The sequence below is a fragment of the Anopheles maculipalpis genome, chromosome 2RL, assembly GCF_943734695.1.
Source record: "Anopheles maculipalpis chromosome 2RL, idAnoMacuDA_375_x, whole genome shotgun sequence".
NCBI lineage: Eukaryota > Metazoa > Arthropoda > Insecta > Diptera > Culicidae > Anopheles > Anopheles maculipalpis.
This window is the reverse complement of record NC_064871.1, coordinates 51,033,355-51,061,025: the sequence shown is the minus strand read 5'-3', so window position 1 is coordinate 51,061,025 and position 27,671 is coordinate 51,033,355. Positions and strand designations below refer to the sequence as shown.

General features: G+C 42.1%; 1 protein-coding gene across 2 annotated transcripts in view; it reads right to left on the bottom strand.

The window, feature by feature from the left end:
* Positions 1–27,671, bottom strand: part of LOC126556551 (basement membrane-specific heparan sulfate proteoglycan core protein) — a 206,664-nt gene that overhangs the window by 111,205 nt on the left and 67,788 nt on the right. The gene's annotated exons all lie outside the window — the stretch shown is intronic.

The following is a 27,671-nucleotide window of genomic DNA, read 5'->3' as shown; positions in this document are numbered from 1 at the left end:
CTTCTGTGTTTTTTTTTTTTATTTCTTCCTTTAAATACCACATTTTGCTACGTCCGTCGTTAGTGCTTGTATAACGCATTGCCCTCGTCGACACACGCAGCTTGCGGGAAAAGTGTAATACCATCGGCAACTCTCGCCTGCCATTCCAGCTATAATGGCAAATTAAATGACCATAAAACAATTCGAAGCTTGTCAGCAACAGGCCGTCAGTACACCGACGCATGCCGGCACAGCTTTCGTGTACACATTTATTAGTCCACTAGTCCCGTCGAATTCGAGCCCGGGTTTGAGCGGCCGGTACTGCTGCCGTATCCAAGCGACCCAAACCCCGAAAAGTTAATGCTCGTAAAAACGCAAAGAAATCGTTTGCACACCGCAAGCAGTTTTGCTGTACCCACCATACACCAAAATAGCTTCATCCTAGTGCTTCGTACTGTTGCCAGCTGGACCAACCGGGCCACTTCCCAAAAGGTCGTCGCAAATCGGAACGGATAAAATGACAGGTTGCCGAAGTGGAAATTGTAGCGAAGAAAATGTTTCAATCACATCCCATGCACGATGGTCAGTGTTTGTTTAAAAAGGCATAACCATTGCCACACACACACACACACACTTTTTATCTTTCTTTCTTTCTCTTTCTGACTGCCATGTCGCCTACGCGCTTATCCTTGACTATGTGAGTGCAACTGACGATTAGCCACATGTCATGTTGATCGATCATGTGCAAAAAATGTTAATTATTGCGATAGACACGCTTCGAGGCGCTTTCCAATTACACTGATTGCAAAACCCGAAGGCACTGTTGGATGGGGAATGAAATTACCTCTCCAAAGGCTGTCCGGCCCTTCACCACACACTGCTCTTTCCCTTCGTAGAACATTCGCTCACGTGTTCCCATGGCTTTCGTTTGAAAAGATTTCGTACAAATGAGTCGAACTTTCACCCTCCCCCATTCGTTGGCTATGAGTGGCAGCAGGCACAGTTCCATCCACACAAACTTTTACCATTGCTCGCTATGTATGGGGAGGGATGTAGCTAAAAGTTACACCAGGCAAACTATTTCTCCCCCTGCCTTTCCCAAAATAGTGTAACGTTCATAAACATTTTCGTCACAGTTCGCTTAAAGTCATTAGCAATCGTTTATTCATATCATTTCAACTGGGAAAGGTTACATCCTCATCGCACATCCAATCAAATGGTTGTCAAGTTATTAATGTCTACATCAAATTATAACGCCGTAGAAGAAAGTCTAAACCGTATCTTATTACCCTTTCACAAAGGATTAAGTTAGATCTGGTTATGATGAGATCCACGCTGTATATTCCGGTATTTTTCAAATTAATGGCGTGATTTTAGATGTTCCGATGGAACTAACTCACTAGGATATTGTGGTGGAGAAGAAGAATTGCATTTACGGTCGCCATGTGGTGGGAAATAAGAATTTCGTTCAGGGATACCTTGTGGTGGGGAAAAAGACACTCGGACTTATAATCGCGACGAAAATGGAACAACGTTATTGTTAGCTGTGCGGTCCAATATCCTTCTTTTATCTGACTGTCCAGGCAGTCTAAAGATTCTAGATGAGAATCTTCCTTACAGGAAAGTTGGAGACATCGAGGCCTTGCCTTTTCTAGGGGGACTTTTGATGCTCATCGGCGGAGCAAATCGACTAGGCGACTTTGGATGTTCAGAAAGAATATCCCTTACAGGCATGTTGGAGGTTTGAGGCCTTACCTTGGGTAGGGGGACACTCAAACCTCTAGAAAGAATTAAACGCAAGATTTCGCTTGTTGCACCTTCTCTCTAGACGACTCTCTCTAGACCGCTCTTTATACAGCTTTATTTATACCCATCGATCGATTGCTGAGTCTGCCTAAAATCAATGTAAGTCTTGCGGAGAAGAAGAAAATGTTGGTGCATATTATTTTAGTCGCCAAAAACATAACGTATTTTGGATCAACAGTTAATGTCATCAGAATAAGATACGATTGAGACACGACACAATGTACTACTGTGTCCGAAAAGTTAGGTGACATTGGATGTCAAATATCGTGCGCCAAAAGAAGTCACTTGTTTTTGTTTTTTGTTTGTCAATATGTATGTTTTGACAGTTTTGACACGTTTCAAGTCACAACATCAACCCGGCTACGAGTGACAATGTGTTTTCGGAGCTGCGCCAAGTGTTATTGTCCATATTGACCATGTCCAAGTTTGTGGAGCAGCGCGCATGTATCAAATTTTGTTTGCGCAATGAAATAAACGCTGCGGAAACATTGCGGATGTTACAAAGGAATTAGCCTTCGGGGAAGAATCTATGCCGGAGAAAAATGTGTACAATTGGTACAGTGATTTCAAGGATGGCCGTGAGAAAGTCCAAGGCGAGGACTGTCCAAGGAGACCCTCCACCTCGACCGACGACGCCCACGTCGTCCAAATTAAGGATTTGGTAGTCAACAATCGTCGTTTAACGATACGATACCTTTCGGAAAGTGTTGGGATTTCCACAGCCTCGGTCAACACCATCCTGAAATATGTTTTGGGGTTGAAGCGGGAGAAGTCTCGCCTGGTGCCTTCATTTTGAGGGAGTTTTCACAACAACTGGCACTCATATTGTTCCGCAACCGCCGTATTCGCCACATTTGGCCCCAGGTGACTTCTGGCTGTTCAACAAGCTAAAATAACAGTTTCGTGGACACTGTTTTGAAACTATCGAGAAGCTGAAGCTGCAAGCGAGAAGCTGCAACGACGGCGGAACTAAAGGACATCCCAGCATCCGCGTTTTCACCTGTTTCGAGGAGTGGGAGAAGAGGTAGAAGAGGGGCATTGCATCAGAAGGGGATTACTTCTAAGGTCCTTCATTTGGCCTTCATTTGGCCTAATAATAAAAAAATACAATAAAGAGAAAAACGCAAAGTCACTTTCTTTTTCCGTCGAAGTAGTATTAGCTGCCTACCCATCACCCGACATCATTTCAAGACCATATGGAATTTGTGGTAGGACATCTGTAAAACGACCCACACTGCTGTGCGTCAAATAACTGTCCAGATCAGATCTGGTAGTCTGGTTACTGGTTCGTGGACGGTGTATGAAGGACTTCCGCAGCAGGTCAAGCCTGCAAAACGGTTGTAGCGCTGGATAAATGGAGAGTATGCAAGAACACACATAATAGGTTGAGACTTAATTGTTGGTGCACGATCATATCTTTTGAATGGTACGTAGCTAATAGATCTCGAACTTAACATTGTTTCTTGTGTTAACATTCTTCATACGGTGGAAAGGAATTAAAAATTGAATCTTTATTATCCTTCACGATCGTGTTCGGTGTTAGAAGACATGCACTGGCTCTTCCGGTTGTGTTCAAGTGTAGTTTTCGAAATTCCCTCATAAGGTTTAATACATGAAAATCCACTTCCTCATACTGTTAGCGATCTACAACAGGCCGGAAGATTTAAGATCGAACTAACGCATATGAATTTTTGCGAGTATAAATTCAATACAAATCTATGGTAATTTTATGTTGTCTTCCTATCTAAAAAAGAGCCTTCTTTTCGTCTGGTACAAACCGGTGCCTGTTATCATTTACAATTAAGTTTTGTTTGCAATTTGTTTATCATTGATTATTCATTTATCGAGAAGAGAGTGTATAAGTCGCCTTAATAAAACAACAAACAAGATTTTTTATTGTCAACTATCTATTATTGTGAAGGTCCTCTAAAGCACGATGCATGTCTGATTTTTCCTAGGTTACTAAATTTGGACAAACGCCAGACGGTTAGGGAAATAGAATCACAAAGTTTGCTGTTGCTTATTGCTGATACTTACACTACCAAGAGCTTTAATCTGCTCAGTTTTTCTAATAATTCAAAACTGTTGCTGGGAGATTTCCATAACATTTCATTTGTCAAATGTTTAAGAAATATTCGCTTGGTGTATGATTGACACTCTCTTGCTGGTGTAATTGTTTGTGAAATTGCAGCAATTTACCTAGAATGTGCTGGATATCTGGATATATCGATTTCTGATTGGCAATTGTTTTTTGCGGAGTCCAATCGTCATTTGTAATGCTACAGAGGTGCCTGTCTGTCTGTGATGCTTGAGGTGTATGCTACAGAGATTCCTGTCTTCACACGGCAGGACTGGAGTTCAAATCCCATCCGAGCCGTCCCCCCGTAGTGAGGACTGTCTATCCAACTACGTGGTATCGGCAAGTCTTCGATGTTCGACGTGACCTAGAAAAATTGATCCTATTGTAAATATCCTTTTCTTGTCGCTCAACTATTATGATTAACTGCTATTATATCAGCTTATCAAATTAGCTGATATAGAGCTGATGTAGACTTTCATAAACTCTATGAACTTACACACTTAATTCAGTCACAAATTTAATGCTTAAGTACGCCATTGATTGCCTATAAAGTGCTCCTTCCTCTTCATACGCATTCCTCCCAGGCTCAACTACCTATTCGACACATCAGCATAATTGCAAGACCAATGTCTTGCCGCCACTTTACCCACCCACCCAATATCCTTCATATCACATCATGTCTTAGAATGATTTTTACATCACCAAAAGGGACATACGAGATTCTTTCTTGCAACCAGCCGTTACTTGCCGGGGTATGCGAATTACCGCATACCCTATAACATTTTATCATTCAACCGTGCCACTCAGATCCTATTGTTCGCGACTAACCGAACTAACTGAAATCCAAATACCCACAGGAAAAATGGTTGCACCAGCCTCCAAATGCGCTCCGGCGCGTACGGTTGAGTGAGCCAAAAGAAAGCCATCCATTCACCGGATGGCCGGAACCGTAATAGCGCACCGTAGTCAGTGAGCTGTCATTATGTGCCTTACATCAAATTGATTTTAATAATTGATGAACGATTTCATTCTCTTGACATCGTACCAAACCGTCTGTCCCCCGGCAAAGCCTTAATACCGAGGTTGGTGGAGGATGCAGCGGCATACGGGATACCCAAAAAGAAGGAAATTCCTCCGGCGATTGTTTCCTCGGCACAGGAGAAAGCTCATTCGGCAACAACGAGTGAATGCTTAATTCTACAGGCTTCATTTTTCATCCCACCATCCACACTGTTTGCCAACTATCCACATGTTTTCTGCACACTTGCCGTACGTCATTTTAGACTCGAACCAACCTTCGGGAAAGCTATTTCTGGTCGTACTCATTTGTTTGGTAACGCAGACGCGTGGTCGTTTTGCACACCGTAGTCGGTACGTGAAAATTAGTTACCTCGTCATTGATTTATCATTACGCATATGTATGTAATAAACCTATCAAAGACATTCCATTGCCTGAGTTGATATGCCAACACTTTACAGATCAATCATCCCTAAACGAGTTCTATGGAATTTCAGCAGGTGTGCCAAAATCCGCGTCGTACCACTACTCGATCCTAGTGTTTTTGAATCACGTGATGCAACCTGGTATCAAGTTACCTCGGTACGCCACATCCATCTTGAGTGCCCGTGCCCAAACATTAGGACGTAACAAGTTCACAACGAACCAAAGAGTCTCGTGCAACATGCGTACCTCGATGTCCTTTCCTCTATTGACACGCTCGAAACTTTTCCAATATAACACCCGGTCACCATCTCCCTTTCTATACATTTCTCTCTTTCTCTTTCTCATTCTCATTCCGTGGAAACTTTCCACGCGGGCTCTTCTCACGCTAGCAACAGCGCCGTCTGCTGCCTTCCGGCAAGTACAGCCCATTGTTAAAAGCCAAAAGATTTCCATCGTTCCATTCTATTGCCGGTGATGGCGGACCCCAGCTGAAAGTACGCCGGGAAGTATGTACGGTGGAAGCCAATCCTCTTTCCACTGCAATCACGGTGGTCCGTTCGAGAAAGGTCAGTTCAAGAAACACTTCAAACACGCAATATAAGGAAAAAGAAACCGCTACACTCCACCAGACTGAACCGAACCTGTACCCCGCCTAGCTCACCACCAGTTCTGTCTTGCTTGTTCCAGTTTTCAGTCGAGCATTTAGTTCTGCCTTCCACCGGGTACCAGCAGCGTCTTACGGTGGGATAGAGCGGCACATTATAATGTTACAGAAGCCTGTGAAACAAATTTCCACCACCGTCCGCCAAGTTCCCTTGTTGGTGTACCCCAAGATCCGTCGGAGATCCGTTGGGCAGTGACGGATGAATAAAAGTCGGGTTGGCCGCAGGCCGTACAGGACTGGAAGATAGTATGCGCGCCGCAAGTGAGTGATTTTCCAACGCATATTGTGTGTGTGTGTGTGCGCGCGTATGGTTGAGGGCAAAGGTAGAGAAGAAAGTTGATGCTGCAGCAGCGTCGCATCAGCGAACAGTAAATATAAAAAGGAGATTATTAAATGAAAAACATGCTCGAAGAAAAGGATCCATCCCTCAAGGACCATTGTTGTCGGTGGTTGAATGCAAATGACACAACTGTTCAAGTATATATGTCATATTCAAGCGTCCGTGGGAAGTGGGTTGGCTGGACCGGAACCGGAAAACATTCCAATATCCGAAACAGTCGTTACAATCTGGCCGGTGCTTGTGCCGGGCAATATTGATTTTCTTTTATTTTTCGCTCAATCACTGCTTGCTGAAATCAATTAAGCTTTTATTCTTTACCTGCGCTTGGTGCTAAAGCCATTAAATCGAACAAAGTCTTCCCAGTACCTTTTGGGTTCACCTCTCGAAATGTGAAACCGAATCCATGCTGCTTCTACCAGAGACTGGACAATCAGCATCATCATTCAGCCAAATTATACACCAGGCTCGAGTTTTCGTGGACCTTGCAGCGGTAATGATGACCAAAACCGAACGCGCTAGTAAGGACTAAAGTAAGCACTCAGAAATCAGGAAGCAGGGAGGATGGTTTCTCGCTGACGACTGCTCGTCAGCGAGAAAGAATGTGACGCCGGGCTGGACTGGACTGGCTGGTTGATGTAGTCTCCGAAGGAAAGGATGGCTGAATGCGAATCCTCGCTTGTTCCACATCCCCAGCCAGGGGAGTGTGAATATGAGTGGTAACAATTTTTGTGGACGCTCCTAAAATCGTAAAAAAAGGAAACTGCTTGTACACAGCGGTCGGTCGGATAGTAGGGTGTCAAGAAGGTTGCCTTTCTTTGCCAAAGTGTGTCGAACGCTTGTTATGTAATCCATCCATTCTTTCTTACACCGCCATCATTTTCCTATCATCATCATCCTATTCCATTGTCCCATTGTTCGGTTTGACCGTACCGGACTGCTGAATCCGCGTGAGGGACCAGGCGTCTCCATTTCCGGTGCGAACAATCATTATCGGGTGGTCTAACAAAGCTGTCCCACTTCTTTTATAGCCCTCATTAATCTTTAATCGTTAACCTGTTACGTTCGGTTGGTTATGGTTGGCTGATTATTACTACCTTTTGGCTTTTTTTTAACTTGGCATTGCACCTGGTACATGGGGAATTGCAAATTTTATAGCTAGATAAAGTATGCAGTGAACGCCAATTGCTCTGCAATTTGAAGTACACTTTTAAACTTTCATTTTCTGTTGCTGTGGACTGTATTTGTAATACTTTGTTGCTGGAATCTTTCAAGAAAAATAAGGATTCTGGGTGAATCGCTACACTCATAATTTAAACCATTTCTCTTGTCCTTTTCAGAAATGTTTTTATCACATCGCTCTAGAATGGTAGCACGTATAGAACCACCATTTTTGGTACATGTTTACACAATCAACTTTCCACAAATTCCTCAATCTCGTTGCCTGTTTCCTTCCATAACCATAATCGGAAAGGAGTGCGTTCTTTCTCATCAATCACAATCTATATTGATTACTCTTCGAAGCGAATAGGATTATCTGTGCTACAAAACCCCAACAACCGTACACAACCGTACGCGAATTTTCCAATGACGATACACTCCACATCGTACATCGTTTCATGATCGCTTCCGACCGTACCTTCCGACTTTTCTAAACTTTTGAGCAATGTTCTGCCTCTGCTTGGGGAGCATAGCTCAAAAATAGGCAAAACAAAATACTCTCAGAAACGAATTTTCTGCAACCTATTTGCTGCAGGGCATCGGATATTGGGATCAACAAATTTGCTCGATTAAATTGCATTAGTAAAGGGTTCAACCGGGAGGGGGAGGGCTCAGGATTGGGTGAAAGTTCACAAATAAATTCGAACGAATCCATAGGGTTGATCTTTGGTGGTTCGCTTTTACACTTATTTTAACCATAATGACTACAAATTAGATTATTAGTGTGCTTTTTTAAATACATATAAAGCATACGATGCTTTGGAGCAATATTCACCCTTTAAAACTCATAGTCTTAAATTGTTACACAACTTATTAGAACATTAGAATTCAAATAACTTAAGTTCGTTTTATGCTGCAGCAAATCTCCCTTCAATTATTATTATTTATTCTTATTACTTTGTTTGTGGCTTGGGTTTTAGAAATATCTTCTTAAAACTAGGACTAAGACTAAGAAAATACTAAGAACGAGGATACGCGAAGACCGGGGACCGCGAAGATTTGGGAAACTGGGACGTTGTAGTCGAATAGGAGGCACGATTCATTAAAAGCTGAAAGCGCTCGCAGGAGTGGATCATCATCGTTTTGGTCAGGGCGTGAATGGTGAGACGAAAGGAGTGGGAGTCTATCGAGCAGGTGACGTGAAGGAGCATAGAAAGGAATTAAAGAAAGGAGAGGAGTGTATTAACGATTAACGATAGACGAAAAATTAATAATTTTGAAACAGAAAACCCACTTGCCTCTTTTCATTGCTCTAAATTATCAGGATACTAAAATGCTTTGACTTTTTAAGGAATATTTTTGAAAGAGTTTTTTGTACTAAAAGAGTATTGAACTGTTTTCCCTGGCTGATCATATTTCTAATGACCCAGTTCAGATTTAAGCGAGGGGTTTCGACATCCGGGGCACGATTTTCACCCGATCTCTCAAGTTCCTTGACTTCGCGGATGACATCGACATCATCGGACGGACAACTGCGGCGGTGTGCGAGGCGTACACCCGACTGAAACGCGAGGCCAGTAGAATTGGATTGAGCATCAATGCGATGAAGACAAAATATCTGCTTACCAGAGGCTCTGATCGTGATAGAGCCCGACTCGGAAGCAGAGTATCAGTTGACGGCGACGATCTCGAGGTGGTAGAGGAGTTCTGCTACCTTGGTACGATCGTCACTTCGGACAACAACGTAAGCAGCTAAATCCGAAGGCGCATTTTTCAGTTGAATCGTGCCTACTACGGAGTCCACAAACTCCTGTGATCCAGAAGACTCCAACAATGCACGAAAAGCACGATTTACCGCATACGTCCGGTAGTCCTGCACGGGTACGAGTCTTGGACTATGCTGACGGAGGACGCCAATGCACTCGCCATTTTCGAACGGCGGGTGCTAAGGACTATCTTTGGCGCTGTGTGCGAGCAGGGCGTGTGGCGAAGAAGTATGAACCACGAGCTAGCTGAGCTGTTTGGCGGTGCTGATATCCTGACGGGGCAATAGATTAATAAAGGCCCTCAAGTTGTACGGGATTCATCTCATGCAAGCTTGTGTAAAAAATCACGGTAGATTGTGACCATTATGCGTAGGACATAAAAATATTATTTAAATAAATCATTTTAAAATTAGCAAAGTTATTTGAAATTATTGTTAAGTGTCGCAAAAGCTAGCTTATGTATAAGACTAATTTATAATAACATTTCACTAACTCATTTCATCATTTCATCGAGACAGTTCATACTGTAATTAATATAATTCAATAGTGAGTTATATTTCTTAATTTAAATGACTCAATATGTGGAAAAAACTAATATTTAAACATGATTCGAGTAGAAAGTTGATTGAATTACTAAAACATTATGAAACTAATTAAAATAAGATTTTTTATGATTTTATAAATCAATAGTTTTAATATTTTCATTATGCCTTACTCAGCCATGTTCACAAACGACTGTGGAGCTTGCATGTGAGTTGCCTATATTACTCTTTAGCCCCTGACGGTAGGCAAAGCCGGAAGGATACGTTGGCTGGGGCACGTGATGGGAATACCGGACTCATGTCCCACCAAGAAGGTGCTCGTCAGCGACCCGTTCGGCACGAGGCGTAGTGGAGCACAGCGAGCTTGTTGGCTGGATCAAGTGGAGTCTAATCTGTCGGAGATCGGATGCAGCCGTGGATGAAGGACTGCAGCCCTAGATCGAGTTTCCTGGTAGCTGGATCCGCAGTGAGGATCCAACTACATGGTATCAATAAGTCTTGTTAGTCGTTTGATGAACGGTGTAGGCTTTTAGGTAAAAAAAAATTAAGAAAAAGAAGTAGAAGAAGTAAAAGAAACCTCTAAGACCCAAGCCGTATAATTTAATATTACCAAAATACCTATTTCTACCATAAATCATGAAGTTAGAAGCCTTATCTTGATTTGATATTTCATTTGCAACTGTATGAGAACACAGTATCATTCATATAGTGTGAGGGGGGCCGGTAGAATAGGCAACAGCGACGCCGGTCTTCAAACGGCAGGTCCGGGGTTCAAATCCCATCCGGATCATCTCCCCATAGCAAGGACTGTCTACTAAGCCATTCCGATGGCTAGCGTAACCTTAGAATTCGTTAAGCCAAGAAGAAGTAGATAGTGTGAATGATCAATGTTTTGCATTGTGTTAAGTAGTTTTGAAGAATCATTAGCCTCACTACCAAACTCTACCAATGGCGATTGGTAGAGCCTGACTGAAATAGCAGTCATTTTTTATTCTGCTAAAGATTTGCTCTTAAATTCGAATTTGAAGTTTAAAAACACGTAAGTATGTTCTCATTGCTTAGTGAGCTCCGGAATCAAACCGGCCATCGAATTGCTTCTTCTGATTGGCTTAACGACTTCACGCCGGCAATCAAATGAATTATTAGAGTTATTGATATCACTTAGTTGGATATTCAGTCGTCACTACGGGGTAACGCTGCATATGGGATTTGATCCCCGGTCCAATCGTGCCGGCACGGACAGCTCGGCACAGCTGTCGCTTCCACCATTGAACCACCCCAAAAATGAAAATATGATTTTGACTTTGAAAAAACAATAGAATGTAATTCTTGATTAAAATCGTGTATTTCATGTCAAGCTCACATCAAGATATATAAAAGTGTCTTACCTTCTGGCTGTACCTTATTGACTGGAGCCAACTACCACCGTCTTTTCTTAATCTTTTGTTAACGTACAAACACTTCAAATAAAATATACATATCGTCAATTTGGATAATAAATAATGGATAATGGATAAATGGATAAATAAAGAATAGAGCGAACAGACAACATATCGTTTTTTCCGCTGCCCAATGACGCATTGTAAAAAAAAAAAAATGATTATCTTCCATCCACGTTCCAGTCAAAATCCAAAACCCTAGAATCGGGTTAACACTAGAACCGCCGGGCTTTTCAACCTTACTAGAACCGTCATATGGGACAATTTTGACCCATACGTTATGCATACATATTTTTACATGTTTATTATTACCTAAGGATTTCTTGTGGTAAAATAATTCATAAACATCATAATTAGGTATAACAAAGCTTTGTTAGCAACTCAATCAATAATAATAAAATCAAATTGAGGTAATTGTTTGATCATATCAACAGCCCATCCAAGGATATCAAGGCCAGTTTTCTTTACACTAATATAAAATTATAGGACTTTTAGTGATAAACGTTTATAATTACGCCTTGCAGGGCAGAACGACAGTAAATCTAGGCTTAGAGCTATGAATTATTTAAACAATCATGTGATAAGTAGAGGTTTTATGATAATAAAACAAATCTTTTGTTCTAAATTGTTTGGGTCGACACGGGCCTTTGTGACTGCTAGACGAGTGAGAAACATTACAAAAATTCGATGTCAATGCAGCTCTAAATGGCTAAAAGAAGAAAACAACGCTTTTTTCAAAAGCAAAAGGAACACCTAGATTAATTATTTCAAGCATCTATAGCACATCTTTAGGTTTCTTGGCATCAGGACAAAACATTACATAGCTTCTTCAGAACCTGGCTCACATGACACGCAACTCTTTTAGTAAATTTTTTACATACTGGTCTATTGCATGTGAAGCATTTGTTAGCACTTTTGCCCTTGTGACATTTGAACCTGGCTGCACCGTCGAGAACCTCCAGCATCTGACACAGGCAAGTTAGCGTTGGCGCTCTTATTTTCAACGTAATCTTTGGCTAGTTCTTCGTCTAGCATGAAAAGAAAATCGCGGCTTGATATCTTTGCTTTTGTAAGTTTTTTGTACAAGACCCAAGCAATGATTACCGCCAATTCCAGAATATTAAAATATGATTAAACAGGCCATCTTCTATTAGCACTTTTCACGGAGTACTTTTTACACATTTGCTCAACAACATCAACTCCGTACTTGATCGAGTTGTACAAAGACACAGTTTAAGACTTTGATTTTCTATGTCCTAAGAGCACCAGGCAAACTGGTGCGCGGGTGTTGGGAAAGCATACACAACGACCAAGTAAGCCGACAAATCGAAACGTGGAGACTACTTGTTTGGACCTGCAAACATTGTGCTGGGGATCCAAATACTTAACAGCCAGCAGGTGATGCTTTGGGTGTAGAGCGGGCGATAGGGGCACTCAGACAAACCAGTGCTACCACTAAAATTGCGGTAGAGTGTACGAAAATGATGATTTATTGACTAGCCGATTGATGATTGCGAAAAAATAATTATGTTGTAAGCAAAAGTAAAAGCACGTATTTAGTTGAATATTTTCGCCCATTTTATTGTTCTATTCGTATTGACATGCATTGTCACGAAAACGCGTACACGCCAGTGCTGCCATCACAACTTTTTTTGCCTATGGGACAAAAATGTCCCATAGGGCGGTTCTAGGTTAGAAATGATTTTTTAAGTACCATATAGAATACACAATTTTGTATAGACGCATTCGAAAGATCGTTTAAAATAAATAAAAGTCAGAAAATTTCAATGGGTTGTCACGACGGCAAGCGGAATAGTTTCGAGTTCGATGGGACAACAAAGTCCCATCGGCGGTTCTAGTGTTTAAGGACAAATCTTAAAAATCTTCATGATCTGAATCAAAAAAAAATTCAACGCATTACGACGCTACTAACTTAATTTAATTATAAGAAAAATTATTAAATTACTTAAAATCGTTGCAAACTGAGTTGCAGAGATTACATTAATACACATGATAGCGTTAAAATAATTCATTCAATTCAAATTATCATACAATGGTTTCTTAAATCCGTAGTAAGCTTTACATTTTTGTACACCAACCAATAACAATCAGATTCAAGCGAACCAAATACCATGTCTCTTAAATGAATCACTCACCCTTTATGTGTGTGTCCATCGGTAATGCAATAAATTGCATTCACTGCTTCCGTTATTGAACACGAACGGAACGTGCCTCTTGCGGTGAACCCCCGTCATTCATTCGGAGCGCTTAAAGCGCGTCACAGTAATGCGGCACCGTTAAGGTATACCCTTTCATCTCGCCTTTACGACCAGTTTTCGAGGTGTCCGTACGCTACACGATGAAACACATTTTTGTTTTGGAATTTTAATTACACAATTTTGTGCCATGATTGTAGACTCTATGCTGTAGACTGAAAAAGGAGAGCATCAAATAAAATTTTACACTGATTTTAAATTGCAATATTTTACACAGCAGACCTCAGAAACATTCAATTTAAAAAGCTTACTTTTCTAAAAACATTCGTCGTGTATCCTGTACGTTAGCAACCTTTATCAACACCGGATTTTCCGATAGGATAAGCAACATAAGACGATCCAGTAAGAACGTTTTTAATCAAGTTTCATCCTTACACTTTACCAGCATCTAAATTCAATTGATTCACTGCTACACCCAACACGCTACACGGCTAAAAAACAGCCAACGTCGACATGATCACGAAAGCAGATCAAACCTTGAGCAGTCTGGTAGCAATTGGCGTTAGAGAATTTATTTAGTTTGCCACGCAGCGTAACCGTGTAACCGTATCGATTTGCCACGCAGCGCTGGAAAACGATGTGCGGCATGCTGGATAGTCTAGAAAGTTTGGACAAAACTCGCTGATCTGTTTATTTGCTCAAACGATTCGGGCAGCAGGCTGTTTATGGGAACTGCCGATCACACAGTATTATAGTTCATCGGGAAGACTAACGGGTAGAGAAGGCCACTTGCCACATTGACTATACTTGACAAGTTTTGCCTTTCGTTCAAGACCGTCGATGAAATCTTTTACAAATAAAACACCAAACCAACTTTCCGCAGACCGTTCAGCCTGCTTGTAAGCCATGTTTTATAGACGGTATTTTATTCCAAGTCTGCACAATAGTAGCGGTGTTTATGTTGATTAAGATTCACTCGTCGATAAAGCGCGCATTGTAGTATGAAATTTTTGTTACATCGTGGCCACCAGCTGCCATTATCAAGTCTCACGAGACAAACCCAAAACCCTCACAGCGAACACAATCGAACTCTGGAGAAGCGTCGGAGAGCGGGACATGTTGTTTTTGTAAAAAAGTTTTTGCTTGACAGATTTTCCTTCCTGAATAATTCATTATCCTACCAATTGCTACAGCGAAAAGTTTGTCCAGAAATAGGAAGAGAGCTGTCATAATGTTCAAATCATTTTTTTTTTTCGATTTGTTGGAGAGTTAAAATTTTGCATTCAGAATGCCTGCAATGTGTGACAAAAATGCGCCCATACAGCATCCAATTCTAGACACAATTGTACACTGGCGAAGTATTTTGAACCAATCGACTCTTACCACTCGGATGGAAACTATTAATTCTATCCTCAAGTTGGTTCCGGTACAAAAGACGTTCGGCAAACCAAGCTGCCAGTTTTCTTACTAAAACAATCGTCAACTTTTCCCATAGACTGCGATCAACCTGTGGCATCAGTGGCGAGAAATCCGTAACGCATCACACCGGGTTGGGAGCAGCAGCAGAATTTGGACGGTGGAAAATACTATAACAACAAACCCTTCCCTCAACTATCCTCCTACCGATTCTCCCCTCATCTTCTTCCGAAACCGGCCGGATGCTTCATCGAAGAACGTGCGCCTTTCGGTAACTCTCACCAGTATGAATCTCCAATGCCGGCCAACTCCTGGCGGGATGGAGGATGTATAAAACATTCACGAAAACCCGAACTGACGAACCCGAACACGAAGCCGAACCCGGTTCCGGTGTCGGTGCAACACGCGGAAAAGCGATCTCACGGCGATATTCGGTTTGCCGATGGGTGGCTTGCCGGTTAGAAAATCCGAACTATACGCTCCGATAACATGACTCAATGATGATGATGATGATGGTGTCGAGCAGCAGTTTTCCAACGCCTTTCGCAGTCTATAGAGCATCGCCAACGGTCGTTCCGTCGTCAGTCAGCTGCCGGCAGTCAGCGCGTGCACACCACGCGTCATTATCGCAACGCCGCCGTATCCGTACCATCAGTGCCCGTCAGTCAGTCGTTGCCCGGTTATCGAAAAGTACGTTGGATTGGATCTGTGACCGAACACGCTGTGACACGTCACTTGCAAACGTCGTTCGTCACGCACGCACGCAACGCACCCGTTAGCGGCCAAATGACTTTACGGTTACGGACGGGGAAACTGTTCAAAACTGCGTCAGCCTTGTGATGTTTGCCGGTCGCTCAGGTGGTCGTCCCGCTTGGATGAAGCACGTTCAACTGGCAGTGCATTGCTTGAAACGTGCCATCCTTCCCAGCCGCGTGTAGTAGTGCTCCACCACCACTGTTCCGCCCGCATTGTGATCCGTTTTGGAAAAGTCCTGGATTTCTTTTCCTCTTACTCCGTGGTGTGTAGCTTCTCCTCGTGATATGGGGAAAGAGAGCGAGCGTGGTTTCTCATTACGAATCTCGAGTGTGCGATAGTGTGAAGCGAAAAAAAAAACCCAAAAGTACATAACCGCATACGCCCGCGATACAGTGACAGTGTGTGAGGTAAACCTCCCGGGGGAGGGAAACGTAGAACCGAAAGTGTGATGTAGCTGAAGAGTTGCAAAGTTGTATCGCAAAGTCAGCAATCCTGGTACGGCCGGATCCGAGCATTGCGTGTGCAAATAAAGCCCAACGGCAACGAACAAAAGTGTGAGGATAACCAAAGGAGCAACAACAAAAAAAAGGCAAGGAAATAGCGATTCCGGAACGCTGGTCAATTGCAGCGGAAGTGCGCCCAACAGTGTGTTAGTGCCCCCGACAAAACCTCGCGACTGTGTGCGGACTTCATTTTGCAAACGAAAAGGTACAATTTGAAGCACAGAGATCAGATCTGCATGGTAGAATCGAAAAGAAAAAGTTCAAAAAATACAACCAACAACCGTGTATGTTTTGATCTCAATCTCCATTCTGCGAAACGGGTCGTGCCGTACCGAGTGGATAAAATAGATCCTGGCCAATAGAAGAATGTATTGCACGCGCTGAATTCCTGGACGCTGGAATTGCAGTTGGTGCAGGTTAGTAAACAACCCTGCCAATGCTAGTAGAGGCCTAACTTGAAGGGTCCTCTGTGTGTCCAGCTTTGTGTGGAGTCATATTATTGTCCGAATGTTCTTGAGAAAATTTCATCCAGCTAGACTAGAGTTACGTCCACCCTCCAGAAATTATTACCGCTAGCCTTTGGGATGTGTATCTCAGCTGGTCTCTGGTTAAATTATTTCATCGCCACCAGTAACTCAGACGCATTCGTTTGTGACACACCGATCTTCCGAACTCCACAACTCCAACCCTACCCACGCACGGTTCAAACGATCGCCATCCCGTCCAGAACCCGTTTCCAGTTTCTGCTTCCGAGACCGTGCGATTGTTGTGATTGCATAATTAAAACCTGTGGTTTGTCCGTAACATAGAAAACAATAAACGATTCCCGTGTGCTGCTAGCCGGAAGAAGGAGGCTGGTTGCATTTTACGTCTTGGCACACAGCACCACGGGTGCCGTGTGCTTGCGTGCCCTAGTGTCTGTGCTTATCCAATTTCAAACCTCCTATAGACAGCTGAGGTCTCACCTGCCAGTCCATCATCGGCCAACAGATCGACCACAGATGCACACCGGCACACACCGCACGTTAAGCCGCAACAACTTGCTAGCGCACGTTACGTACGCCCCACCTTGGTGGTGCCTTTGCCGACAGAAACACACGCACACCCTGCTTGTGTGCCGGTTAATTGTGACATTTGCACGCGCTCAAATCTTCCCGATGCATTGCGAAAACAGTCTCATCCCAAACCTACCGCTCTTGCCCTTTCCGTGTGTCATCAGTATCAAACCGCTGCCGGGAGATAGGATTACTCCCATTGTGACTGCATCCTGACTGTTTGCTTGTTGCACGGTACCATCCGAGAACGTTTAAGATTACCGTCCCCGTTTGGGCTGAAGCGCCGGCAAACGGATGGGTAACTCCCGTAAGCTCGCCCCCAAAAGCTTGCCTACTTGTTGTGTTCTAGGCGAAATATTGCGGAGGTCGTAATTCGACCGCATACCTTCATGGGTTAGTGCGCGCGTAGCTCGGAACGTGCCCTAAAGCATCTTTCGTCTGTCGCCTATGCCTTGGGTTTTATTGATTCAGTGCACCTACCACATCACATCGACGCGTTGGAAACTGTCGCCAAAAATTCAATAAATCCATCACTTGACTAGCTTGAGCTAGAACTCCCACACACACACACACATACAAATACTCAGACGGATTACTACAGCTACATTTGCCTAAAATTTCCAGATGATATAGGTATGGGAAACGGTATGTAACCAAAGCGTCTTGTCGCTCGCTGGGCGTAGGTTTTTGGCAGTTATGTAGCAATAATATTAACATACACGTTCAGCGAACGCACGATCGACTACGTACCGCTAAGCAATCGAACGTTCTCAACCACATGTGAAGCGACGCATCGTTGAGCATCTGAATGGTTCTTAACACATCAAAAAAGGACAAGAAAGGACGAAAAAATAAACTTCCCCGATATTACGGCACGTCTAACCTTTTCAAAAACCCCTATTGTTTCTACCGCGTGGCACTACATCGATGGCGCCTGTACGTTGGCGCTAGTCGTTGAGTTTCGATAGGAGATAGCATTCCGTTGTCCTCAACAAGGCGGCTTGCTTGCAGCAGAAGTGAACCAAATTCGATTTTCAATTCGATTTTTTTTTTGAAGACTAACCATTCTTAAAATCTGTTCCTGGATTGCATTTGACCGTTCCGTTTTCTATATCCTATCAGTACCCAAAAATCGTGGATCCGTGGCTGTTTGCATCCACAGTGGAAAATTGGGCGATGGTAAAAAAATAAACAACACACACACACACACACACACACACACACACACACACACACACACACACTTCAAACCCACAACAAACCCACTGGCTCTCTCTTTATCATGCTGCCCCAATTGGCCTGCTTTCTTATCGGCGCAATCAGTGGTTCACTACAACATCTTTCACTCGTGTGTTTGACAAATTGTACTTTCTTTTTGCGCCCGTACACAACCGCCGCATCGAGACCTTGGTCGAGTGTTTCCAAGCAGAGGGTCCCCTAAAGCATTGCGCTTGTTGTTTACCGAAATTTATTTTTATATCTATATGCTGGTTTAGATTGTTTGGTTCCCCGTTTCCCTCTTGACCGTTTATCTTCCTTCAATGTGTCTATAATTGATTGAATAGCAAACATTAAATGTAGTACCATTTATTCTTGTCAGTTGTTGCAAAAAAACCGAACGATAAATAATGCTTATTTAAAGCAAATACTTTTTATTATTCATGTAGAATGGCCAGGCCGTATTGCTGAAAGCAAATAATTATTCAGTGTAAATTGTAGACTAGTTATATAAATAATAGATAAGCTTTATCGATGGATAAAGGTTTGTGCAGAAGTTCCTGCTGGTTTCTATTGATTACAATCGGAAGATTCTTTAATCAATAAGAATTCTCGATGTCTCAAGCATGGATAGACGATTTTTCGTATGTTCTTCTCGCTATTTAAACAAATTCTCTGACCTCGGAATCCAAAAATTCACCACACAAAAGGTCTTTAAATTCTGCCATTTTACGAGCGTCCTGTGTCGTTGTTGTAAGGATGAAATTTCCATTAGACCCTGGTGTCCAAGAGGTGCGTGATCGATTTCAACCTTTTTGCTCAGGACTAACACTTAAAGAAGGAACAAATCTTTAATTTGTGTTTCTTGACTGCCATAACTACTTAAACTCTATACACAAGTTATGGGAAAAAAGTCTGAAATCCACTTATCGGTTCCAAACAACTGTCACATGAGCTCATGTGCCATGTTTTTGTGTTTCATCAGTTCAGTTTTTACTAAAAAGAATGTAATTTACTTTTCGATCCTTGCAGCTCTGCTCAAGCACACAATGGAATTGCTAACTTTTACCCTTAAAAGCATTTCTTTGCTCAAAAGCCAAAAATTTGTTATTATTACTACTGTTTTTTTTTTAACAACATTGCAAACAAATGTTTTCACAGTTTGAAATCCTCTGTTATCCTCTCTTATTCGTCCTTTTTTCATCAGAAGTTAAAGTTAGAATCAGAACTGCAGACAATAGGAAGCCTAAGTAAGCAAGCTAAACTATTCAACTTGGATAGTACAACCTGGGGAAACACGCTTTGGAATAACAGCATGTCTGGCGCAAAAAAAAAATGCTGGAAGTAACTGTATGTGTTAACATAAGTCCAAAAAATGCAAAAATAAAACCATATTTACTCTTGCTGCTTATAAAACTGGGGGAGACCAGGTGCTAGAGGCGACAGCGGCGCCGGTCTTCATACGGCAGGACCAGGGTTCAAAACCCATCTGGACCGTCCCTGCGTAGTGAGGACCGACAACCCAAGTACATGTTATCGGCAAGTCTAATAAAGCCATTCGATGGCCGGCATAACCTTAGAGGTCGTTAAGCTAAGGGGAAGAAGATAAAACTGGGGGAATTTGAACTCCGGTCCTGCCGTGTAGAGACCGGTGTATCGGCAAATCTTGTAAGCCATTTGATTCCCAACTTGACCTAGAAGGTCGATCAGTCAAGAGGAAGATAGAACTGACATTCCAAGGAAATAAAAAGTTTGCTAAATTGTTCAATTCATATCAAAGATTACAAAATCCAGGGTAGATATCAGGGAGCAAATCTCGACTGTTTTGTGTTAAGAATGGCTGACTGTTCAGTACAAGGATTTGTTATTTAAATTTTGTTAACCCAATCATTAAGCTCAGTACGATAGATTAGGACTTTCAACAGTTGTAGCGAGGTACGAAAAGAAGAAGAAACCTTGAAAAGTACCGATATTTAAATATACACTCCAGATTCACTGGGAAAGAGTTTAGGAGCGGACAGAAAGGTTACAAAAATACTCTGTTCCACTCCTATTACCATACGGTACAAAAATACTCTGTTCCACTCCTATTACCATACGGTAATGATTTGATTTGATTGTTTAAACCTAACCTCAACCTTGAATATGCGGCTTTTGCCCGGCCGTTTATTATACAGCCATTGTAAAAGGATACAGCTCCTTTAAATTAATGAAATTTCATCATATTTATCTTACGTATGTGACCCTCAGCTCAGCTCAGCTCAACTAATACTGCCATATCCATCGTTGGCACAATGTCACGACGATAGACATCTTCACGAAGCATATGGTCATGATGAAATCAAATTAACTACAACCACTACTCGATGCCCGTCCCTTTTAGATTCTTAGAAATTAAGAAACTCCTACCCAATTTCTCTCCGTGCTCCGTGGGTTTGTTGTTTGGGCGAGTGGCACCAGGCATGCAATCCAGCTAACGCCACCGTGCCCACCACGGGGATATTACATTTCCCACATTCTTTGATCTTGGAAGCGCATTGCAATTAGATGATGAGATGGTAGCTGCTGCTGCTGCTGCTGCTGCAACAGCAGCCTCCCCGATGACATTGAGGACTTGCTTTCCGAAATTATATCCGACGATCCGTTATAAAACGCTGTACCAGGTTGCAATGAAAACGATGCCCAAGGTCAACCCGTCAACCCATGCCGTCAGGAAGGAAGTGAACATCTCGTTTTTTCCGAATCCACCCTAATGCGTCATTTTGATCCAATGACACAAAGTTTATGCGTTTTGGATGTTTTTTTTTGTTTTTGTTTCGATAACCAACAGCCAAAATAGCGAAGAACCTAGAGATACCGTCAGATCTGAAACATCCGGTAAAGGATGAAACGATAGAGCAGTTTATGGTGATCGCACACAGAGGAAAAAAAATCGCATAAATTTAGTGTGTGTAGGAAATGTGCCAGGTGCACTAGCCATTCATCATTCGGCATCATGCGGTAGCCATAAACAACCCAAACATTCTTACATTTTTCCCCCCCACTTGATGGATACTTTTGAATTCACCTTTTTGTGTATTTTGTTCGCACATATGCGCCCGGAGAGAAGAGTTACATTAAATAAACAAACATTAGCAACAATCACGATGGCAGATTATGCTGTTGCGGACCACCTCACCCAACGAGCCGTCCTTCGGATGTGAACACCGGATAGAATCCGGATTGTTCGATGAAAAGATCAGATTTTAATAACGATAACAAATGAATATGGAAATTTGGTGCTTTATCTCTTGGTCTGCGCTGCAAAAAGCATAATGGACGAGCCGTCGTACCGTAAATCACCGAATTCTGAACACATTTTACTCATCCGGGGATGCCGGGAGCGCTCGGATGATGGACGTTAGAGGCCACCGGTAACGGACAAGCATGCCGAGCCATGATAACATTTTGGATTTACATCTTCGCGCGGTCTGATGTCTGGCGTGTGACTGTGTGCACCAAATGCAAGTTCCACGTGGGAAAGTGCTGTTCGGTGTCGTACACAACTCGCGCACCGGCTGAGGGTGTTTATGTTCGCGCCTGTCAGGCGCTAGCAGCAATCAATTTCAAGTGTTTTCCGGTCGGAAGAAAGCGGATTTTGTTTACACGTTGTCGAATTGCTACGGGAGGTGGAGGTATTTTCTGATTTGCGCCATTTAACGTTCACACACAGTCATCATCTGTGGTCCATCCAGTTTAGTGCACAGAAACCGATACACACGATTTGGGCAGAAAGGTGCAAAAAGAAAATATTTTCCCGCCATCAAACGCACCTCTAGAACATTCCTCATCGATTGTTGTGAGTCATGCATTCTCCGAGGTCTTTAACGTAATGTAAAATCCAACAAAAAAAACCTTACCTCCAAAAACAATTCTACATAGGCAACCGTCGACTTTGGTGTAAATTATCTTATTATATTAAAAATCAACATTATCCTCCGTATCGGTCCGCCTCAAAAAAAAAAAAAAAAAAGCTCCCGAGTATCTTCTCTCTACGCCTACAGCTTTACGACCCGAACAAACTTAGGTCGCAACAACTTTTTACTTTAACTCGTAGGTAAACAGAAACGCGATACGATAACTTTTTCCACATCCCCGGTGGTAGTGGCGGGACAGTGCTCAACAGTCTAGTTTCGGATGGAATTGAAGAAATTACCACCCTCGAAAACAGAAACATCCATCCGGTATTTACACCCTAAAGCCTTCTTGATACTAAGCTAGACACCTAATCTATCCTGTACGAATGAATGCGACCATGTTTAACTGAGCAATTTTGAAGTTTGGAGTAAATGGGGCATTTTTTTGTTTTCTATAGACATTTTTTTATTCACAAATTTCTTTCATAATCTTCTGATGTAAAATAGCTATTATTGTAATACTTTATTCCACACTTTGATACATAATTTTGTTATTTTTGAAAATAGATACTAAAATGGAAACGTTCATGGCAGAACAAAAGTATGAATGTATCCAAATTTGTGAGCGTATAATATAATTACGGATAAATTCGCATCGCAAGACCTTTTCATTCAACCCGCAAGGGAATAACTTTAGTTATATGATTAAGAAATGGTTACATAAATTACTACACTTAAATTAGATCAAGAAGATCTCATAGGATTTAGAACAAGGAAAGGCTGCCCTGTGTTACCCTGTAACAAAGGGTAATAATATAGAAACTTCCCTTGATACAATCTACACTCTCTTCTGGTTATGAATAGCTTGTCAACAAATATTCATTGAGGAGTTAAGATTTTCCCTTGCTATAACACGTTTTTGGATCAAATTTCTTTTTAAACGAAATAGTAACTGAATATTTGTATACGTATACAGCTTTCCACTGATAAAAGACAACGAAACGGTCTGTGAAATTGTTAGGAAGCGCTGTTTATGTTGCTAGTGTAGAAAAGCTTTCTTGGACAAAATGTTTAATAAAAACGAAAGCGAACATTTAGATATCTTCACTGGTGATGTACAATTGTATTTATAGAAGATTAAAAGGTAAAATACTACAGCGCAGGTACGTTTATCCAAACCTTGCCAGAAACAAAGAAAATGTTGTGAAAAACGCAGTTTTTTCATCTTCTTCTTGGATAATCGAAATTTTAGGTCAGATGCCTTACTAGACTTGCCCATACCACGTAGTTGGGTAGTCAGTATTCGCTATGGGAAAAAGGTTCAGATAGGATTTGAACTCCAGTACTGCCGTGCGGACACGGACGCCGTTATCACCTCTAGCACCGCGCTGCCTCAAATTGGTGTTTTTTTTTTATTAAAACTATATTCTAAAGTTCATGATAGTAGCGCTTTAAATTTTGTAGGAACAACACGTAGCCACTTACTCACCCATGTTGGCCTGCTCTTTTAAAGAGCACGTTGTCGTGACATGGTCCGGTCAACAATAGAGGCACCCGATCTCCGACAGGTCTCCCTCCCTTCACCTGATCTAGCCAACGAACTCGCTGTGCTATCCGACGCCTCGTGGCGAATTGGGGGTTGCTGACGAATACCTTCTTGGTGGGGCATGAGTCCGGCATCCTCATAACATGTCCCAGCCATCGTATCCACCGTCAGGATGTCCGGTTCTCCGTATAGCTCAGCAAGCTCGTGGTTCATCCTTTTCCTCCACACTCCATGCTCGAACACACCGAAAAATATTGTTCGGAGGATGCGCGTTTGCATCTTCCGCTCGGATGGTTCAAGACTCGTGGCCATATAAGAACACCGGGCAAAACAGTGTGCGATATATCTCACATTTAGTGCGTTCTCGAAGTCTTCTGGAGCTCAGCAGAAGGGGAAGGCCGTAGTAGGCACGAACCTGAACAATGCGTCTCCGGGTTTTCGCTGCTGACATCGTCATCCGAAGTTACGACAGTCCCAAGATAGCAGAACTCCTCTACTACTCGAGGTTGTCTCCGTCGACTAACACGCTGCTTCCCACTCGGGCTCTATCACGATCAGAGCATCCGGCAAGCAGGTATTTCGTGTTCGTTGCATTGATCATCAATCCAATTCTTGCTGCTTCACGTTTCAGTCGGGTGTACGCCTCACACGCCTTCGCTGTCGTCTTGCCAACGATGTTAATGTAATCCTCCAAGCCAAGAAATTGAAGACACCGGTAGATAATCGTGCCACGGATATCCTGGTCTAGCCCAGCGCTCCGTATGACACCTCACAAGGTTATATTGAACAATAGACAGGAGAGTCTGTCCCCTTGCCTCAGACCCATGTGAGATTCGAACTCGAATCTATGGTATCGTAGGCAGCCTTGAAGTCGATAAACAGGTGGTGCGTAGGAATCTGGCGCTCTCGGCACTTCTGGAGGATCTGCGGAAGAGTGCAGATTTGGTCGATGGTGGATTTGCCTCCAACAAACCCCGCTTGGTAGCTGCCGACGAAATCTGTAGCAAGGGGAGCAAGTCTGCAGAACAAGATCTGGGACAGGGTATTATAGGCGGCATTAAGGACTGAAATGGCACGATAGTTCGAGCATTCCAGTCTGTCACTTTCCTTTCTGTCAGTTTCCACTCCTCCGGTAATTCTTCCTGTTCCCAGATTCTCGGGATCAGCTTATGCATTTTGACGGTAAGCCTCACCTTCAAGAGCTCGGCCACTAGTCCATCAGTACCAGTCCACTGATGGCGCTGGCAACCTCATCCAGAGATGGCGGAGGAACTTCGTCTTCTGCACTGTTGCTGTCACTGATGTTGTTGCTGCTGTGTTGTTGCTGCTGTTGGCTTGTTCTGCTACTTGTACCAACCTCTCTTGTCTCTGCTCCGTTCAGGTGTCCTTCGAAAAACGTAGTCATGTAATGGATTTAATGCAAAATGAAGTTCCGATATTTTGTGCAACAAATGAGAGGAAAGAACTTTTACCTTTGCTTCTTCTTTGATACACAGTACAACCACAATTGGTCTTTTAATTGGTAATTTTTGGCTTCATCGAATTGAAGTGTCGGAGCAACTGAATTGTTAGTCCTGCGTACGTAGTACCGATCTGGTCGGGATTCGATACGGTGTCCTGCCGTATAAAGTCCAACCCGGCTGCGTATGTGCAACTAGAGTGTCCAATAAATGAAAGAACATAGAAACAAATGTTTAACTTCATGCCAAAGTCAAGCGAATGATTACAAACAAATGATTTAGTTTAGTTAGTAGTTATCATGATAAGCTTCAACGGGCCTAAAGATCCTCTCGAAATCAGTACTAAATTATGTTACAATTAAATATTCTAAACCCTATAGTCGGTTCGATACAGTTAAACGACCAACACGCGTTCCGCGTTTAAAGCAACGTAAGCTTTCATGTACAGTCGCTATAATCCAACGTTCAGTTCATCATTGAAATACAACATACAAAAGATGTATAACAAAACATGTTTGCGTCTTTAGATATCGATATTATGCAAGTCAACATGAAATGTAAAGGTAGAGTAAACAGTTCTTGGAAATGAAAATTAAGAGAGCTAGAAATAAGTATTCTGTTATTACAGTAAAAAATATAACATATTTGAAAGTCTGCAACGGTAATTCATCCTTTTTTAGTATAGTAAATTTAAATCAAGTGAAACGAATTTAAAGTTACATTGTAGTCATCATACGTAGCATATCAGAAAATAAAACCGTTGAAAATTTAGTAAAAAAATGCCTTGCAACACTAAAGTTTTCGGTAATCTTTTTTTAAATATTTGTTTTTAAAATGTTGTTGCGCAATATTAGTTAACGAAGCTTTAAGAAAAAATACCTCAACATCAGTTGATACCTAATCTAAAATTCACTTTAAAATACCTTCCATGCACGGTGTCAAGCACAACAAAATAAATAAAATAAAATATTTCCTATTAAAGGCTCTTGTGAACGACACGTTACATTTTAGTAAAAAAGCTTTTCGGAGAAAAACACAAAGCCAAACATCTCACCTGAGGGCAACTACACTATTTGATTACTCATTGTACATTAGAAAACTGCAGGATTCACAGGTCCTTCAAGGACACTCAAAGAACTCAAAAATTCTAAACTAATTAAAAGAATCTAATCAACACAATTTACACTCGAGTCGCAACTATACGACGCATAAAGAAGCAATCTGAGGCAAGTTGAAAAGTAACAGCAAACATTTGCAATTCATAACCGTTGCACGACACCTGCAGTGTACAACTGCGTATCGCTCGACTGTTAGGTCGGGCACATTTACCAAACATTTCTCGTCCATAATTAATCGGTTCCAAAGCAAAAAACCTGTGCACCGGTAAGCCTTCTCTGGCTAGGTGTGTCGCTGAACGAATTTTATTATTTCCCCCTGGAATACGACCATTTCCAAGCAGCAATCTAACTGCACGCATGCAATGTAATTTCGACCTCCACTTTTCGGGCAAGAAAATATTCATAAGCGTGCACTATTCAAATACCTATTTGCATGCGTTGAGTTGGTTCAAACGTTCCAATTTATTGGTTGTTGGTAAATCCATTTATAACATTTTCACAACATACTTGAGAGTATAAAGCACAAAAGAGTATAAAGCGTGCCTATAAATTGTATATTGATGGTTTTTTTTTTGAGCACCTTTCCGGTATTTGTTAACATTCTTCACGTACAAACGCTTACCATATTCGCGCTTAGAAATTGTAATGAATTTAAAACGAAAGTGTCCCAACATACAGCACCGCATGTTTATTCGATGGAAATAGGAATGTTCCACCAGTACTACCAGTCAAATGTCTGATGGATGGGTTTCAAACTAATCATAGCCTTGCCTAGGAATATATCTTTAGAAAACGATGAACCTTTGAGACCTGCAGGCTAACCGAATCCTGAGGAACTTATTTGCATTGTTAATCATCGTTTACGTTCTTGTTCAACTGTATCGAATATTGCATCGCTAATTTGGTACGTAATGTGTGTCATGCAAATGAATGTAGTCAATGTTATAACAAAAGCTACCCAAACTGCCAAGAATACAAGAGAAGTTAAATACAGGGAAACCGATTTAAAGTACCTTAAAATAACAATGCTCTGGTTCATATTACTTTCGCTGATTCTATTTATAAAGCTTTAATTTGTTGACTCACATCTTTTGTAAGAACTTTTCCTCTCGTAACTAGAAGCTGCTGAAACTCGTACGAAAAATGTCGCACAAACTGTCTCCTTCCATCTATATCACTAACCCACGCACGCCATTGCACAGTTATGACCGTCAGGTCCGATCAATTTGCTTCTACTGCTTCTCTTGCGTACCACATTTTAAGCGAGCA